Source organism: Rhinolophus sinicus, linkage group LG01, assembly GCF_036562045.2.
Source record: "Rhinolophus sinicus isolate RSC01 linkage group LG01, ASM3656204v1, whole genome shotgun sequence".
Classification (NCBI taxonomy): Eukaryota; Metazoa; Chordata; class Mammalia; order Chiroptera; family Rhinolophidae; genus Rhinolophus; species Rhinolophus sinicus.
Genome location: NC_133751.1, coordinates 128,243,224 through 128,261,157, shown reverse-complemented (window position 1 = coordinate 128,261,157; position 17,934 = coordinate 128,243,224). Strand labels below are relative to the sequence as shown.

Below are 17,934 nucleotides of genomic sequence, written 5' to 3'. Positions count from 1 at the left end.
GAGATGCAGTTTCTTGTGGGTTCTGGGGGCAGATCTGAGGTCTTGGCTTTAGCTCTACCACTCGGAAACAACTGGCTTCTATCAGGTCACTTCATCTCTATAAAGCACAGATAGTAGCACCTTCTCACTGATTTTATGAGGATAAAATGAGACAATGGGTACATTTGAATACTTATATCCAATCCTGTTTCATTAATGATTTAAAACATTTTATGGCTACACAAAATATAGATGGTAACATAAAGTTGTCAGAAGCCACCAATGTGGTCTTTTAATAAATCCTGCAATCAAAGCATTTCAACAACCTATAGAATGTATTTGCATATCTACATCACAAATAACAAACCTACAATTCCCAATCCTAAATACCTTCAGCGTAAAACTCTGAGAACTCCACAGTCAATCTACATGCATTCTTTGTGAAATAATGCTAGTGACAAAACAAGAAAGTAAAAACCAGGCATTATGCCACTCACTTTTGTCTAGATATGTGGTGTTTTTTTAAGGCATGATATCTACCAGTCGGAGGATTGTACCACTAATTCTAAATTGGAACAATGTCTATGACAGAACATTTAAAAGCAATTCTCAGCTTGTCAAGGAGCAGGGAAGAACCATGGACACTGAGGTACATATCTTTGAATGTTATGGCAGAGAGACTGTGTAAGAACAACCAAGGCTGATATTCAAAACACTTATCTACCAACAGGAGGGATGCAGGAAAGGAGAAGAGTCCTCACTGGCCTCTAATGTTCTAGACATTAACCTCTAAGATTACGAGACATTACAGCAGGTCAGGGCAGTGACTTATACCAACCAACAAGAAAATATTTCAATATTTTTATAAGCAGTGTGGTCATACTGAATGTACTGGTTACATGTTAGTCATAGGACAACTCCGCAGTAGGATAAAGTTCTGATACGAGTTCTGTCTATACGAGTGAACTCCAAAATTCTAGCACTAAGTCTCAAAGAAACCTATGAGGATTTGGAGGCTATGCTACACCTTCTAGACAAAGAGTAAAAATTATAGTAACTTTTTTATTGTTTTAATGTTAGTGAATTTTATAAATTTTATTAATTAAAGGGATTATTCACGTCTCAGCAAATTTTCCTTCCATCTGATCTCAACCGTTTTCATTCCTTGCTCTCATCAAAGGCTGAGTGAGTGGACCCATTACACACGAGAAAAAAGGGTGCTTCATGGTGGTCTAAATTAGTTGACTTCCCCTTTTGCACTTTGCCTGAGTGAAAAATACTCCCTGCTATGAACCAGACTTTAAGTAGCAGTTTTTTAGAAATGTAATTTTGAATACACAAAAGTAAAATTGCAAAATAGGATATTTCTAATAATATTCATTACAAAGTCCTTTAAATTATGAGACGCACACTTGACCCTTCATAGTTATCTAGCCAAGTTTCGCTCTAATTATTGTCTTAAATCTAAAAAGGAAAAAGATGGGTCATTAAAAGTACCACACAGCTAATTGTAAAGAGAGAGAGAGAGAGAGAGAGAAAGTTCCTAGAAAATAATCAAGATCTATGCATTGAATTGTTCTTTACTTTTAAACTTAGAGGATTAATTTCTACCGGTATGATAATCACCCATCACAGAGCCCATTAAGAGATTAAAGACTGGTGATTTTATCTGGAAAATTCACAAATTCTTATCTAGCTACTAATATTCCCAGGCAGTAAGTGAAGACAAAAGCAAGATTAAACTTATGTCTAGAGGATGGACATTGGGCAGACTTCCAAAAACAATATGGTGGAAGAAAAAGTGCATCCCAAGTCTGCTAAGGGACACTAGGTAACCCTGAGCAAGTTACTTAACTTCCTGAGCTGCAGGGTCTCAACTATAACATGGGGAGACAGACACCATAAGGATTGAGCATAGTGCCTGCTATATGCTAGATGCAAGACAAATGATAACTGGATTTTTTTAAAGACTATATGAATGGTCAGAGTTTGGGATGGCCAGTGACAAAATGGCCCCCAACTGCCATTGGGGACAGTACTAGCCCGTGCTCTGTGGTCAAACTGGTAATACAAAGAAGTATAAGCCCGGTTTCATCCTCAAATAAATCCAGTTGAGGAAGTAGAGCATTTACAAAGACATTCAGCTAACATATTTGCTAAGTGCTAAATGAGCAGCACAGATGATTATGGCAGGAGTGTCCCAAAAGAAAGAGCTCCCAAGTGTCCTGGGCAACACGGAGAAGGCACCCAAGGAAGGGCTGTGCTGGAATTTAAGGAAGGAAAAGACTTTATTTAAAAAGCTAGGGCAGAAGAGTGGGATGGCATACCAAGGTTTGTCTGCTAAGACTAAAAAGTATACTCCCACAGGGTGAGATTTGGTAGAGCTTCAAATTCTATAGCTTCAAAAACATTTGACTGTAACTGCCGAACCTTTTGCTTTGGTACACCAAACTTTAGCAAATCCACCAACGGCTGATGTCCATGGATTACTGATCAAGTCTGTGCTACCAGGAAAAATATGGTAACAGATGCTGCCTTTACTATAGGGAAATGCCTTTGTTATGGATTTTGGGGAACTCTTTATATGGAACTTAGCAAGCCCCTGTCCTCTCACAGGCTAGCTATGCTATCAAAGACATGTGTAGAGGAAAACCCAAACGATCTGAAGCCAGCTGACTTAATGTACTAAAATTAGCAAGTTCTGCTATGCAACAGCTAAACAGCCTTTGGTCATCATTAATACCTCAGTTTCATCAGTCATAAACAGAATATAAGTATCTGTATACCTACCGCGTTTCCCCGAAAATAAGACCTAGCCTAACAATCAGCTCTAATGCATCTTTTGGAGCAAAAATTAATATAAGACCCGGTACTATATTATATTATATTATATTATATTATATTATATATTATATTATACCTGGTCTTACATTATAGCAAAATCAGACCAGGTCTTATATTAATTTTTGCTCCAAAAGACACATTAGAGCTGATTGTCCGGCTAGGTCTTATTTTCAGGGAAACACGGTAGAGAATTATTTGTTGTAAGGGTCAAATAAAAAGGTGAATAAAACATAAAAATATTAGTTACTAAGCATGTATATTTTTCATCTTTAGTTAAGATCCTTGTTTTCCTAACTGTAAAGATACTATTGGGAAATGCTATTTTGAGTTGCCTCTGATAAAAAGGGGATTTTTTTTTTTTAAATCCACTGGCAAAGAGAACATACCTAAAAACAATTATTTTGTAGGCCTAGCGCTTGGAGTACCATCCAAATGAGGCAAACTAGGAAATAAGGGACACAGTTCCAAAAGACTGAAAGAAGAAATGCTGAATAGTTTTACTGACAGCAATTACCAGCTGATGATTGTTTTATGGATTTATAATTGATCCACATGTTATTTTCTGCTAAGCCATGTGACTCCTTTCTTTTCTAAAAACAATCTAAAATGAATCAATGGTCATTTATGTATCATTTAGCACAAGATCTGACTCCTAATTTCACGAGATCTACAATCAAAGGGGAGTAAAACATAGCAAACATTAGACAAGGAGCAATTCTGGACAGGGGATAAATTGTATATCTAGCTAAACTCAGTAACAGTGATATAGCCAATGAAATACATTTGGGGAAAAAAAGCCATCATCCATTTCAAATGCCTAAGTGAAGGTGTTTAGAAGAGAAAAAAGGTTTTAGAAAGTGGGAGAAAATCAGGAACTAAACATCTGGAAGGGTAAAGAGAAGGAAAAATTCACACTTACAGTAAAACATGACATTGGAGAAATGAAACATTACAGTACCTTATTGAAACTCTATTTCCAAACACTTTAAGGTTAGTGACACTCAAAACACCTTCCTGTGCTGTCTGTGTACGCTGAATAATAAAGGCAGAAGCCAAGAACCCCCAAGAGGAAAGGAAAATGAAATCTGAAACTGGAAAAACATATTCAGAAGATCACAGGGGGAGGGGGGGCTAACATACATGTCTGGCTAAGTTTCCCATTTTAATCCTTTTCAATGGAAAGATATGTTCATTACAACATGCAGCTAATTTTCCGTCTTTTAACTTAATGTACTGAAATAGTTTTACATCAAAAATTTCATCTGACAAATGCCAAACATCTGCACCCTTGATTGCAGCCTTGCTATGGAGACCCTGGTTTTTCCAGTACCATATGTCGCAGTATTTCCCTTCAGTTCTGTCTTTGTTTATGCACATTCAGAGGTGTGTGTGTGTGTGTGTGTGTGTGTGTGTGTGTGTGTGTGTGTGCATGACAGGTGCCCTTACATATAATGCACAAGAAAGAAAGAAAATGGCATCTGGTTCCTAGAAGAAGAAAAGGAGAAAAGGAATGGGAAGAAAGACAAGATTTGTGTGAATATAAACTAAGCTACACACACAAGCACTTACAGTTACAGACTGATACCCTGTGGGGTCACAATGTATGGCTTGTATAACAAATATATAAAAAAGATGAAAGGAGGCAAGAGAGGAAAGGAGGTTTTTAAAGGGATGCTTTAATGTATAATTATTCTATGAATCAAAATTAAAGTAGCAAGGCATAAGGAAAATAGATATAGCGTATAGGCTTCAAACAAAAGCAAATTCTGGATAATGGTTTTCACCAAATATATAACCCATCCCTCCTTCACCTGGCTTCACCTACATACCCACATTTTCCCCCAGGATCTTCCTAACTTTCCCCATTCCTATTAATTTTGATTCCCAGCATGTGTGCCCCATCCTATTAATGAGTGCTTAATCTTTTTTTCTCTAAATTTAAATGAGACAACCCAGCAAAGAACAATGAGCCTGGCTGGAGTCCGGGGACCCAAGTTATGGCCACAGCTTTCCTTCTAATTAGTTATGCAACCTGGTCCAATTTACTGCACACCTGCCCCACGTAAGGCAAGAGCTTCTCTCCCCAGGGTCTCTGTCTCCTGATCTGAAATGTGAAGAATTGAAGACTGAGCTCCCTAAGGTTCTATAAAGCTCCCCCAGAGAAGGGGGTACAAATCAATGGCGCTACTTCCACCTCTCATCTCTCCCCATGAAATGCACATCTAAAGAGGCTAGAGGAGAAAGCCAAGAAAAGAGGTGCCAGGTGTAAAAGATTATGGCTGAACTTCCACATAAGGTACACATGAACAAAGGGCAATCAATCAATTCCCAAGTCTTGGTTCAAAACCTTCTTTGTACTCTGAATCATTTTGGGCACTTTTTTTAAGCATAAGATATGTCCCTTGTTCTCAGAGAACTTACAATTTGTCCCCATAGAACCTACTATCTACTTAGAAGAAAACCCCAATGTACGTTAAAAAGAGAACAAGGGAAGACTCATACTTAAGTGATGAATACTAGAGTAACCTAGAAATGGAAAAACTTCATAGTATGACTAGCTAACGAATACTTCATAGAAGAAGTAAGATTCCACTCATTCAACAAGTATTTACTGAGTGTGTACTCTGTGTCAGGTAGAAAAAACAGGTATAGTTCCTGTTCCCATGGAGCTTACCGTGTAGTAGGAAATAGTCATTAATAGGAGAGGCTTATGAAGCTATGTGAGAGATAAAAGAAGGAAGGAATCTAGTAAGGAAACTTCCCAGAAGAAGTGACACTCCCACTAAAATCGAAGGACAAAAAGACATTCACCACGTGAAGCAGCAGAGGCAAGGATATTGCAGGCTGCAGATATAGCATATGCAAAGGTCCTGTGGCAAGTAGGTGCTTTGCAGGTCTGAGAAAGTGAAAGAAGGCCATGTGGATAGTGTGCAAAGGACAAGGAGCAAAAGATGATGCTTGAGGGGAAGTCAAGACCAGACGTGCTGAGTCATGTTAGCAGTTTCACTTTAAACGAATAACACCTTCAAATGTACATTCTGTCAGCTGTGTGGAGAAAGGAAGGGAAGAAGACAAGAGTAGATAGATATGCAGAGATATTTATGAGACAGCTTCAACAGACAAGATGAGAAATGATGATATGCTGGACTAGGGTGGCAGCTGTGGAGATGTAGGAGGTAAAGATGACCAAATTTGCTGATGAAGTGGATATGAATATGAGGAAGTGGGAGTGGTCAAGGATAGCTCTAGGTTTCTGATTTGCATAACAGAATGAATAATAGTGCCATTAACTGAGGAGGGAGCACAGAAAAGCCTATTTTGAGAAGGAGAGGGTGATAAATGCCAAATGCTCTTGAGAGGTTAAGTAAGATTAGGACTTTGGGTTTAAGAACAGGACGGTTACCAGGGACCTTAGCAACTTTAGGTGTAGTGAGAGGTCAGGTGACAGGTGAGGGTGGATTGAGGAGCTGAAGATTAAAAAGTGAAGACAACAGAGTATATGCCGACCTTCACTCATCTCTTAGCATCTTCATGGTCCCTATATTATGTTCACTGATATAACACACAAGAACACACACACGCACACACCTCAGACACTTACTAGAAGTTGGTACTCCCTCCTCTGAATGATTAAAAAAGCAAGAAATGGGCTAAATTCCACTTTTGTAATCTGAAATAAAACAAAACATGAAATGAGTTTTTTCTTTTTGGTGTAACTGTTTCTAAATATCTTATTACCATTGACAACTAATAAATTCTTATAAGTATCCACTCAAGAAATTTACCTGTATCTTCTGTTAAAGAAAATAGCTCATGACACACTCTTAGCACTGCCTTCTGCTTGGTTTACAATGCAGCATCTGAGGCTGGGAGGTCCTTTCTGGGACTCCTCACCCTACTGTCAGCCTCCACTAAACGGCGGCAACACAGTATCAACAGGGGCTGGCCATCTAAGGGACACTCTGTCGTCAAAGAAGATTTCACTTTCATCCTGTAGTGTGTATATGAATTGTTGTTATTCACCTGACGTGGAGAACCGAACTTACATCTCTCTCTCTGCTCGCTACTCAAGGCCACACATGATTCTTATTTTTTTTGGCCCAAACATTTTAGCACTATCTATTCATCTTTCTTTTCAGGATGTTAACCCACCTAGCTCTGGACACCAGAATACCATAAATAGGAGTTTTCTAAAGATTTTGCATATTGTAACACTCTTGATTATGCTGTGTATTTCAAGTCAATGAGAGAACACCACCACCCCACCCCCAAACATTGGGTCAGAAACCCTAGAAAAGTTTGGAGCTGACCTAACATTGCCAGAGGGATTGATGACGTCCCCTGATTCTCTTTGCTGTGGTTACTTTAAGGTTGAATCTGCTTGTTAATCACAGAAACTACCTAATATTTAGCATGTTCTTGTTCTGGTTTTCTAATTCTAGGTTTCTATTTATCAGCACATACGCTTTCATTAAAAAGAATCAGAAACTCTATCTTCAAAGAGATGAGGATATAAATAAGTAAATTAACCAATTAATCAATCAGTCTACCCAGAGGTAGATACCATACAAAAATACATCAGATCCCTCCTTTTCCATCACTGAACATGTAGTGACGGAGACCTCATCCACTACAGAGAAAACAGGGAGTCTCGTGTGAGTGGAGACCACCAAGAAAGTATTACCGCTGAAAAAAAAAAAGTCCTTTTCCATTTATTGGTTGCTTCTGTAGTTCTATCACCACTCTCTTTGGTAGTTTTTATCATCATTACAATGGAAACAAATGCATTTTGCCAGGCATCATGGGTGAAGAATTTAACAGCTTTTTCTAGGACAAAAGCCTCGTATTACTTTCCAGAGGATGCAAGATGGGACAGTATGACATGGAAAGGAAGAGAGGAAGAAAGAGGCTGCAACTGGAAAATACAGTCTAAACCTTGCCCAATCTGACTCGCCCTACTGAAGTTACTTGGTAACGAAACAGCTCTTTAGCAGCGATCAACAAACAAGAACAATGGGCTCAGCGTTGGGCATGACCCTTTGGGGAAGACGAGATGGCTCAGATTTACCTCCTTTGGTTGATTTGGGAGGTACAAACAATACAGAAAACAATTTTAAACCACAGATCAGCATAACAAGTTCTCTCCATTCTAATCCTAGGAAATTGTCTTTTGAACTTGAGGAAAAATAGTAAACAGAGCCTCCCTCCTTCATATCTGCCATTTTCTGAAATCTATCTCATTAGAGCACATTTAAATAATTACAAACTAGCTACATTTCAGACAGTCTCCTTCAGGGTATATAACTTCATAACTTAAAGGATCACACTAACACTTATTTATAATAAGTTCATTTGCAATCTGTGTCGTGACATGAGAGAATCTGTGGGAGGCAAAAGACTGCCCCCATCCTCACCCCAAAGGTGTCTGTGTCCTAGTCCCCATTTCCAGATATGTTACCTTACATTGCACAAAGGACACTGTAGCTGTCAGGATGCTGAGATAGAGAGATTATCCTGGATTATCAAATTGGACCCACTTTAATCAAGAGTCGTTAAAAGCAGAGACCGTTTGCAGGATGTAAAGAGGTGAGAGGGAAGAAGGAGTGACCGGAAACATTAGAGGGGTGGGTGTCTGGTTGCTGGATTTGAAGACAAAGGAAAGGCCATGAGCCAAGGAAGGCAGGCAGCCCCTAGTAGTTGGAAGAGCCCAGGAAAAAATTCTACCCTGGAGCCTCTAGAAAGGAATGGAGCCTGGTTGACGCCTTGATTTTAGTCCAGCGAGACCCATGTCAGACTTTTGCCCTAAAGATTTGTAAGATAACAAATTTGTTCATTTTAAGCCATTAAGTTTAGGATGATTTATTATAGCAGCAATAGACAACAAACTTGCTTTCCTTCACATTTTGTCATCTGTAAAACAGGTACAACTGTCTTTTCATGTTTCTTTTAAATAGTGGCAAAAATTAAAAGGCAAAGAGAGGACAAATATTTTTAAAGAAAGGAGCTCAGTAGAAATGAATAATGCTTAAAAATGTTCTTCAATGCACCTCCTTTTCCTAAATTTTACAGGATTCAGTCAATATGAAACTAAACCAGAAACCTAATATAGCTTAAGAGTCTCATGGTGTCCCCTGGTAATCAGAGGCAATCTTTCATATTAAACATAATATACAACTAGTTGAGTTATAGAGACACATATCTTTTCAGTTCTTTGGTAAGTATAACCCCCGCCCCTCAAAAATTACTGTAATGAAATATTCTCAAAGGGAGGATGTAGATCTCCAACTGCTAGGCAAGTTAATGAGATGCATAGCTGGGGACTTAACATGCATCTCAAGCACTGGTTCTGCATAAAAACACAGTTGATTCTGATCTCATCACCTTATCCATTTTTTACAGAAACATCTATCAGCAAAGAGAAGACATTCCATGTATTAAAAGTTTCCACATCCACCCTTAGCTATCAGAAACAGGACATCAGGCCATGTATTAGAGTTTGCAAACCTAATATAATATTTTGCAAGTAACATATTTAATCAGTCAAGCACTGATTATATTTCGTACACTCAAAATACCCAAGCTTAGCCACACAAAATGATTTGTCAACACTCCAGGAATAGCCCTTTAAAAGAAATAACTTTGATGTTTACATACAGAGGGTGCTAAAAAAAAATGTATACACATTTTAAGAAAGGAAAAAACCTGTATTAAAATTGTAATACTCAATATATACCAATAACAAAAGCTGAATACAAGTTATGTGTATACATTTTTTTGGCACCCTGGTATTAGATGGGTCCCAAAACTGAGCTTCCAAGCTAACATAACAGAAAATCATGTGTGGATATGGACATAAAAAGGATCTTAGCCTCATATAATATTTAATAATCAGAGGTACTTATATGTTTTAGAGTAAAAAATCCAAAATTAATATTTATATAACTAAAAAAAAGAAAAACAATAAAGGGACAAAACATGTCCAAAGCAACTATCTACATTCAAATCTCTACTACATCCTATACTATTTTCTACTGTAGGAAAGCTTCTTAATGTCTTTTGTAGAAAATAATATAAATGGATCCACTTTAAAATGGAGTCAGAGCTACCAACCCAAAGGAACTGCTTGGTAGGTCTAATGTTTTAAAACCTTTGGAATGTTAAAACAGGTCAAATTAACCTTCGGACTGGGCCTAACACAACACTGCATCCCAAACAACTGTTTACAAGGATAACAAGAAAAGAGATACTATGACTACCAGACTGATGGCTACTGGACTGGAAATTAAGAACGTTGTTTAGAATTAGCATCACTATGTTAGCTTATCTGCACCAATACAAATGCCTTCCTTCTACTGATGTAATTGTTCCTCTTCCCTTTCTCATAAATACCCCTTGCCTTTGTCTCCAACCATAACTGAAACACTATTTGGGCTTCTGCCTAAATCAGTGTTTCCTGAATATCTATTATTTTTTAATCTTAAATAAATGCCTATTGCTTCTCACTTTGGCCTTTTATTTTTAGGTTAACACTTTACACATGAGTTTCCTCATATATAACAGCATTTTGAATTTTGCATTTAATATAGCATGTTAAATTTGGTATCTGCTCTTCACCTTTCTCCTCACCTATTTCTCCTTCTGCCACCCCTCCCTACCAGAAGCCTGGCCCTTTTGTCATTAACATTCTCAGAGTGAATCTATGTGAAACCTCATTTACAATTTACAATGTGGCATCAAAATCCACAAAAGATGGATTAATTGCACTCTGGTTAACAGCAGCAGCACAATTATTAAAATCTATATCCCTATCTTCTCTCATACCCTGGTGCAGGAGTGAGGTGGACAGATGTCTTAGAAGGGACCCCATGAAACAATTATCAGGCTAAACAGGGCCACAAGTGACCACCTACCACCTATTCTTGCCTATTCCCTCACAGGAGGTTCCACCGTCAAATCTACCCCCACCGCCACCTGCCTTGTTACACACACACACACACACACACACACACACACACACACACAAAGTCTCCTTAATCCCACAGTAAGACAGCATTTCTTTCTTCTCTAAAACAAACAAACAAACAGAGTACAAAGCTCAGCACATTGTTATGAAAAACAAAGGAGATAATAGGTACAAAATGTTCGTACAATGTCTGAGCCACAGTAGGTACTCAACACATTTTAAGAATTATTTTCATCAGTATGATCATCATCATTATCCTGGTGGAAATAACTTATCACAAATCCGTCAGAGAATCCAGTCAATGGATCAATGTTCACCAGATCTATTGTTTTCCCTGTCTTGGTCAATTTCCTAATACTAACAAGAGCAATTCAAAGGAAGGGACTTACCCAGATGTTCTTTGTTAATTTAGAATAGACTTACAGAGGAATTCCTTTGGGATATAACTGTTAAAAGCAACTATACAACAATAGATTCTAAACCCCAAGAAAAAGGGGGAAAACAATAAAGAAGACAATAAATATGAACTTTAGAAAAGAAAATTTTGCCTGAGTAATAAATTGACTACAATGATGTCTTTGTGGAGAATAAAGAACAAATGGGAATGGCATGAAAAGTAGAAGTTGGACCAGATTTTACATTAAAAAAGGTAAATCTGTAAAGACACAAGTTTAGAAAATGAAAAAAAGAAAAGAAAAGAAACATTATAGATGACCTTATGAAGCAAAGAGAGAGACGTGAGGAGAAAAGATTAACCGATAATTGTAAGGAAGCAATTTTGTGTTTTCAACTGTGCCTTTAAAAAAAAAAAAAAGGTATCATCTGTGTTCTGCTAACTAAAGCAAGGACTGTCTGTCACAAGAAAAAAGAACATGAAACCAGAATTCAGAGAGAATGCACTAAAATGTACTTTAGCCGCTGGATATCTTCAAATGAGCAGAGTCTTAATGGCCCACGTTGGAGGATACTTGAGGAATTTCTAAATGTTATTACTAAGAGCCCATTCTCCTTGGTCATCCATTATCTCAGCCTGTATCTTTGAAAAATCATCTCGTACTAGAATACCCTACAAGGTAATGCAACTCTCCCAGGTGATACACATCTCTTCCATATTAAATAACCAACCAACTACCAGAAAGCCTGTACTGTGCCTACCATTATTCTAAATACTACCCAAATCATAAAAGAAGCTGCTTAGTGAGGATACTGTCTGGTAATTAGAGTCTGAACGTCTTCAAGGAAAAGTTCCTAATAGTATTCCACAAAATAAATCAGAATTCCCATGTTTACTTAGAATAAACAATTTCATGAATGTACAGGGCTAAATCTAACTAACCCTCCAGGCAGGAAAGATATCAGAATTACCTGGAGTGCTTTAAAAATATTATATTCCCCATTCCATTCACTGAGACATGTTGCCAAGGGAGGTAGGCATGTCCTTTTCAAACACTCTCTATGGTGACCTTTAGTCATATGCCTTGCCCTTCTTCCACTAACTCCTTCTATGGGACACTTTCTTTTATTAGCCATATTTATGCCTATTTTAAGACAGAGCTTAAGAGCAACAGACTGAATCAATCAGAGCCAGAGTCACAAATCTCACTATAGAATGTAATAGCCAAGTCCCCTCCCTAAATCCAGTTTCTTCATTTGTAAAACGGGAACAATAATGCTTATGGCACCAATTTGCTGTGTTGATCTGAAGACTAAATGACTCCAAGTGTGTAAGGTGCTAGGGAGTGCCTGACACTCATTTATCCTTCAGTCAAGGACCGTTAATAGTCCCCCAGGTGCTAGCAGCACCAGATATAAATCTCAGGGCGGGCTTATAACTTCTAGAAGGCGTCATTTAGCGAAATACAGCAAGAAAGAGGACTGAACTTTGTGACTCCCAACTCATCCTCCAATTATGCCCTAGTTACCTTATCTGTCTAATGTGACATGGCCCATTCTCCCTCTTCAGAAGGGCTTAAAATTAAGTGCTGTGCCTTGATTCATGATCCAGGGCAGAGCCATCTCTTTATGTCACTGGTCACTCGTGTCCTGATGTCATGTGTTGTGTTCTCCGTAGACAGCATGCATTTCTTGAATCTGGTCCCATGCACACTGCAAGGCTGTGTCCTGCTAAGTTTTGCAAGGAGATTGACAATCAAAGATGGGCTGTGGCAGGTATCACCAGGAGAAGGTGATGAAAAGACATAAAGGCTCCCCTAGCGGTCACTGAGTTTGGAGCCAGGGCAGAGCACATGCATTGCCTGTGCTAAGAACAGCAAAGCAGGAGGAACTCAGAGTAGACCACAGATAAAGAGAACAAGGGGACCCTGCAGCAGTCATGGCCATGTATCTTCAGCACCAGCCAAAGGCAAGTGCTAACAGAGAAAAGGAACCTCCTCTAGCTAGTCCAGCGGCTGTGCTTGTCACTCACAGAACACCAATCTTTCCCCACCCTCCACCCACATCAGCTACTACCATCCCTACTACACCTACCCAGCCACTAGCTGCTTAGGAGATTGGCACAGGGAGGAGAGAGGGAAGACGGGGAGAGAATGCAGTCCATGTGAACCCGTCCCTGCAGACACATCCTAGAGGAGCCAGGCCCAGGGGCTCTGAACTATTTACACAGGAAAGAGTTTAGAGTCTCAAACTGATTATCAATGAATATCAAGTGTGACAAAATTATCATTAAGGACTGAGAAGCCATTAATGGACAGCTTTATATCTTCTTCTTTTCCCTCAGAAAGTTCATGGTATATGGGATCTGAAAAACTCAAGCTGATAAAAATTATTGGCAAGAAAATGGTCCATGTACATACGTTACTCAGTAAAGACTGTCCAGTCATACCACCATATTTTCTTTTTTTTAATTTGCATTTTAAAAAAATCAAACACAGAAAAGTTAAAAGATTATTAAATGAACTATATGAAACAGGCAATTTTATAATTCAAAAATGGCCAACTATTAATAATTTAATATATCCCTATCTAATATTATTCTTGCAATTTGCCTATAATTTTATTTTTAATACATTTCCCTTTATACTTTATCTAAATTCTTTAATTGCTAATATTTTGTAGCATTATTATTTTGCTTTCTCTTGATTGACAGACAGGCAGGCAGATATATAACTAGTTATATAATAGATCTATGAGGTCTGACAATTAGGTTCACGAACTCATCCTGGAAAAAGTGCTACGTATCTCATTGCTAAATATCACTATGGTCACATTCAAAGTACTCCCCTTGGGAAACTATGCACTGATGCCCGCGCCTAGTCCACCCTTCAAAGCAATTTTGGAACTCTTTTTCTGGAATGGCCATCAGAGCTGTTGTCGTATTACCCTTGATGTCCTGAATGTCATCAAAATGTCTTCCTTTTAATATTTCCGTTATCTTTAGGTAAAGAAAGAAGTCATTGGGGTCCAAATCAGGTGAATAGGGAGGGTATTCCCATACAGTTATTTGTTTACTGGCTAAAATCTCCCTCACAGACAGTGCTGTGTGAGCTGGTGCATTGTTGTGATGCAAGAGCCATGAATTATTGGTGAAAAGTTCAGGTCGTTTTCATCTAACTTTTTCATCACTTCCAAATAGTAAACTTGGTTAACTGTTTGCCCAGTTGGTACAAATTCATGAATAATCCTTCTGATATCAAAAAAGTTTAGCAGCATCGTTTTGACTCCTGATTTGGACTGATGGAACTTTTTTGGTCGTGGAGAATTGGCTGACTTCCATTGTGCGCTTTGACGCTTTGTTTCAGGGTCATATTGGTACACCCATGTTTCATCACCAGTGATAACATGGCCCAAAACATCGTCTTGCCTCTCCAAAAGGTCTTGGTAAACTTTGACTCTTCTTTGCTTTTGTTCATCGATGAACCCCTTCAGGACTATTTTTGCACATACCTTTCTCGTGACAAGCTTTTCAGTTAAGTTTTCCTAACTGTTTCCCTATCGATGTTTACTTGACCTGCTATGCTTCTCACAGTCAGTCGAAGATTTTGACACACAATTCGACGGATTTTTGCAATGTTTTCATCAGTTCTACTTACTGGTCGCCCTGACCTCTCTTCATCAATGACACATTCTCTCCCCTCAGAAAAACGTATAATCCATTTGTACACTGCTGTTTTCTTCATGGCATTATCCCCACAAACTTGGACTAACATGTCCCTGATTTCACTTCCATTCTTGCCACGTTTAACAAGAAATTTAATGTTTGTTGCTCTAATTCAAGCTCAGACATTCTCATGACTGCACACAAAAACACACAACAACAATAATGAACGCCACTCAGCAAGACACTGCCACACGTCAATGCAAACACAGCTGTGAGACACTGATATACCAAGGTTATGAAGCTTTACTAAGCTGTTTGTACAGTGCTGCCAATGTAAGCGCATGGTGGCAAGTTTGCGAACATAATTGTCAGACCTCGTATAGATACAGATACAGATAAAGATTGTGCTAAAATATTTGAAAGTTAAAAACACCATGACAGTTTATACATCAATGTGTACTTTGTAAGAACAAGAAAATATACATAATCACAGTATAATTATCAAATTCAGGAATACGACATTGATATGTTACTATTATCTAATATACAATCCATACTGAAATTCTTCTAATTGTCCCAATAATGACCTTCTTGTAACGTTTTCTAATCCAGGATCAACCATTGCATTTAATCATCATGTCTCTTTAGTTTCCTGTAATCCAGAAAGTTTCTTAGCTTTTCATTTTCATTTTCAGTATTGGTATTTTTTACACATACAAGCCAGTTGTTTTCTAGAATATTCCTCATATTGAATTTATCTGATGTTTTCTTACATTTCCTTGCATTTATAGCAAAATAACACAAAAGTGATACTGTATCCTTCTCAGCACATCACATCAAGAGGCATGTGATGTCAATTTATTTGTAATTAATAAGTAATCTCAGGAGTAATTAGCTACCATTTTTATATACAGTTCAACAAATATTTATTGAGTACCCACCCTATCCGGAACCATTTGAGGTGATAATGATACCACAGGAAACAAAAGAGACACAAATCTCTTCCTTCAATGATGTCCTATTCCAGTGGAGGTGGGGGAATCCCAATGATGAGCTAATAACCATAGATTGTGTATGCTAGAAGGCAGTAGAAGCAGGGTTAGAGGGATGTGCATGCTTCCACTTTAAATAGGGAGTCAGAGATGGCCTCCCTGAGGAGCTGGTATCTGAGTACAGATATGAAGAGGTGAAGACCAAAGACATGGGGAAGGGGAGAGCATTCCAGACAGAAGGTCCAGCAAATGCAAATGGCCTGAGGTACCTGGTATGTCTCAGAGACAGCAAAGGGCCAATGTAGCCGGAGCAGAATAAAGTGTAAAAGAAGAAGAGTAATAGATTTCTCAGGATTCTTCCCTTTACATTTGCACAAAACATTCCCTAAACTCCTACACTGAATTAAGATGGATGGAACAAAATGGAAATGCATTGGCCAATATAATTTTGATATCCATGGTAGATCTCATTTCAGCCAAAGCTGACTGGGGGACTAAAACAAGGGCCTCTGGAGCCTGTCTCTCTCTCCAGGTCTTGCCTCTGATTTCTTCTCCCCAAGAGGTGGCTCAGATGGCCACCCCACATCCAAGTTTTCACTGTATTTATTTAGTCATCCCCAGAGGAAGTGAGTACCTCTCCCCTCAATAAGAGGACAAGTCCTGAGAACCATGGTTATTTGCCTTGCTTATCTCATGTCCCATTCCAGAATAAATCCCTAAGTGGTGACAAGAAGAAGAGGAAGGGACGTTGCTTGGACAGACAAAGCCTTGATCACAAAGCCCCAGGGTGAAGCCAATCCCACCCTAGGACACAGTGAGAGAATGAGTGTGTAAGGATTATCTCCAGAGGTAGGTTAACGTCCTAATTCTATAGAAAGGAAGGTATATTAAGCAGGTAAAACAACACATGTGCATTATTAGTGCAGTGACATATTTTTGTCTTCTTAAAAAAAATAATAATGATCTTGACTTTCAAAGGCGCTGATAACTGGTTATTTGACCAAGATTATTTTCCCCACTATATTTTTTTCAAGGACACTAGTTTGGATCTTTTTATTCCCTGTGTTGACATAGGAGGATTGAGAAGAAATAAGCAAAAGCAAAACAAAGTATTAAGCACACAGCTTCTCAGTGGTTTTCATGTTCATTAAATCTGCTTCCGCCCATGCATAAATACCTAATTCTTCACTGAGATACCAGGCTAGCAAGAGCATAAAAGCCTGATAGCACCTAAAATGACAATTCTCTTTTATAACAGCACCATTTTATTAAAGCTATAAGCAGCTAAATCTACTTCCCTAAAAATCAAGTTATTTGAAAACCAATGGACATTACTAAATGAAAAAAATATATATATAGCAATGAAGAATCAGTGGCATTTTATTATACCATTGGCCTTAACATTCTTGTTAAACAATTTCACATAGAGGCTGAAAAACTAAATTAAAACATAAATTCTCTTTTAAGCTACAAGAAGCAAGGTACTGTAGCCATGTCCTTACCCATTCCAGGTTCTTTATAATGCTAAACACTAATTCTTTTCTAAGAATAATCATATTCTCTTTTCTAAAAAACAAATTTGACAGGTAACACCAAATAAGACCTTAATATTTCCAAAAGTTCTACTCTTAAAAGGAAGCATTCAAAATTGCAGATTAATCCAGATGTATTTACTCAAATTAAGTCAGCATTTTACTTAGGAGCACAGTTTTTGGGCTTAGGTAAGAATGAACCAACAATAGAGGCTTTTGTGTGCATCTTCACACACAGTGAGGAAAATTGAAGATTTTCAATCCTAGGATCTACTCTAACCTCTCTGTTGCCTAAATGCAAATGGCAAGAATCAACTTAAATACTTTTAGAATGAATAGGAGAGGTCAGCAATATAACCATACACAAAATATATCAAAAATAATTGTTTTCTCATTGTGCCAGCAGTAAGTCTATGGAAAATAATTGAATAAAGATTCTCATTCATCATACCAACAGATAAATAAATCTTTTGGTAAAATATTCATGAGAAATGTACCAGTCCTATATTTAAAAAATTATAAAATTTTTCTCAGATATAGGGATATAGATACATAAACACACAAACA

The 17,934-nt window shown here is 38.0% G+C and overlaps 1 protein-coding gene across 4 annotated transcripts in view; it reads right to left on the bottom strand.

Annotated features, from left to right (window-relative positions):
- THSD7B (thrombospondin type 1 domain containing 7B) overlaps positions 1–17,934 on the bottom strand; it is an 802,394-nt gene that overhangs the window by 737,719 nt on the left and 46,741 nt on the right. The window contains exon 2 of one of the 4 annotated variants that reach the window (XM_074335728.1): positions 6,425–6,493. The exons of the other annotated variants lie outside the window; for them this stretch is intronic. The gene's annotated coding sequence lies outside the window, so the exon portion shown is untranslated. The remainder of the gene's footprint in view (positions 1–6,424; positions 6,494–17,934) is intronic. 4 annotated transcript variants of the gene reach the window in all.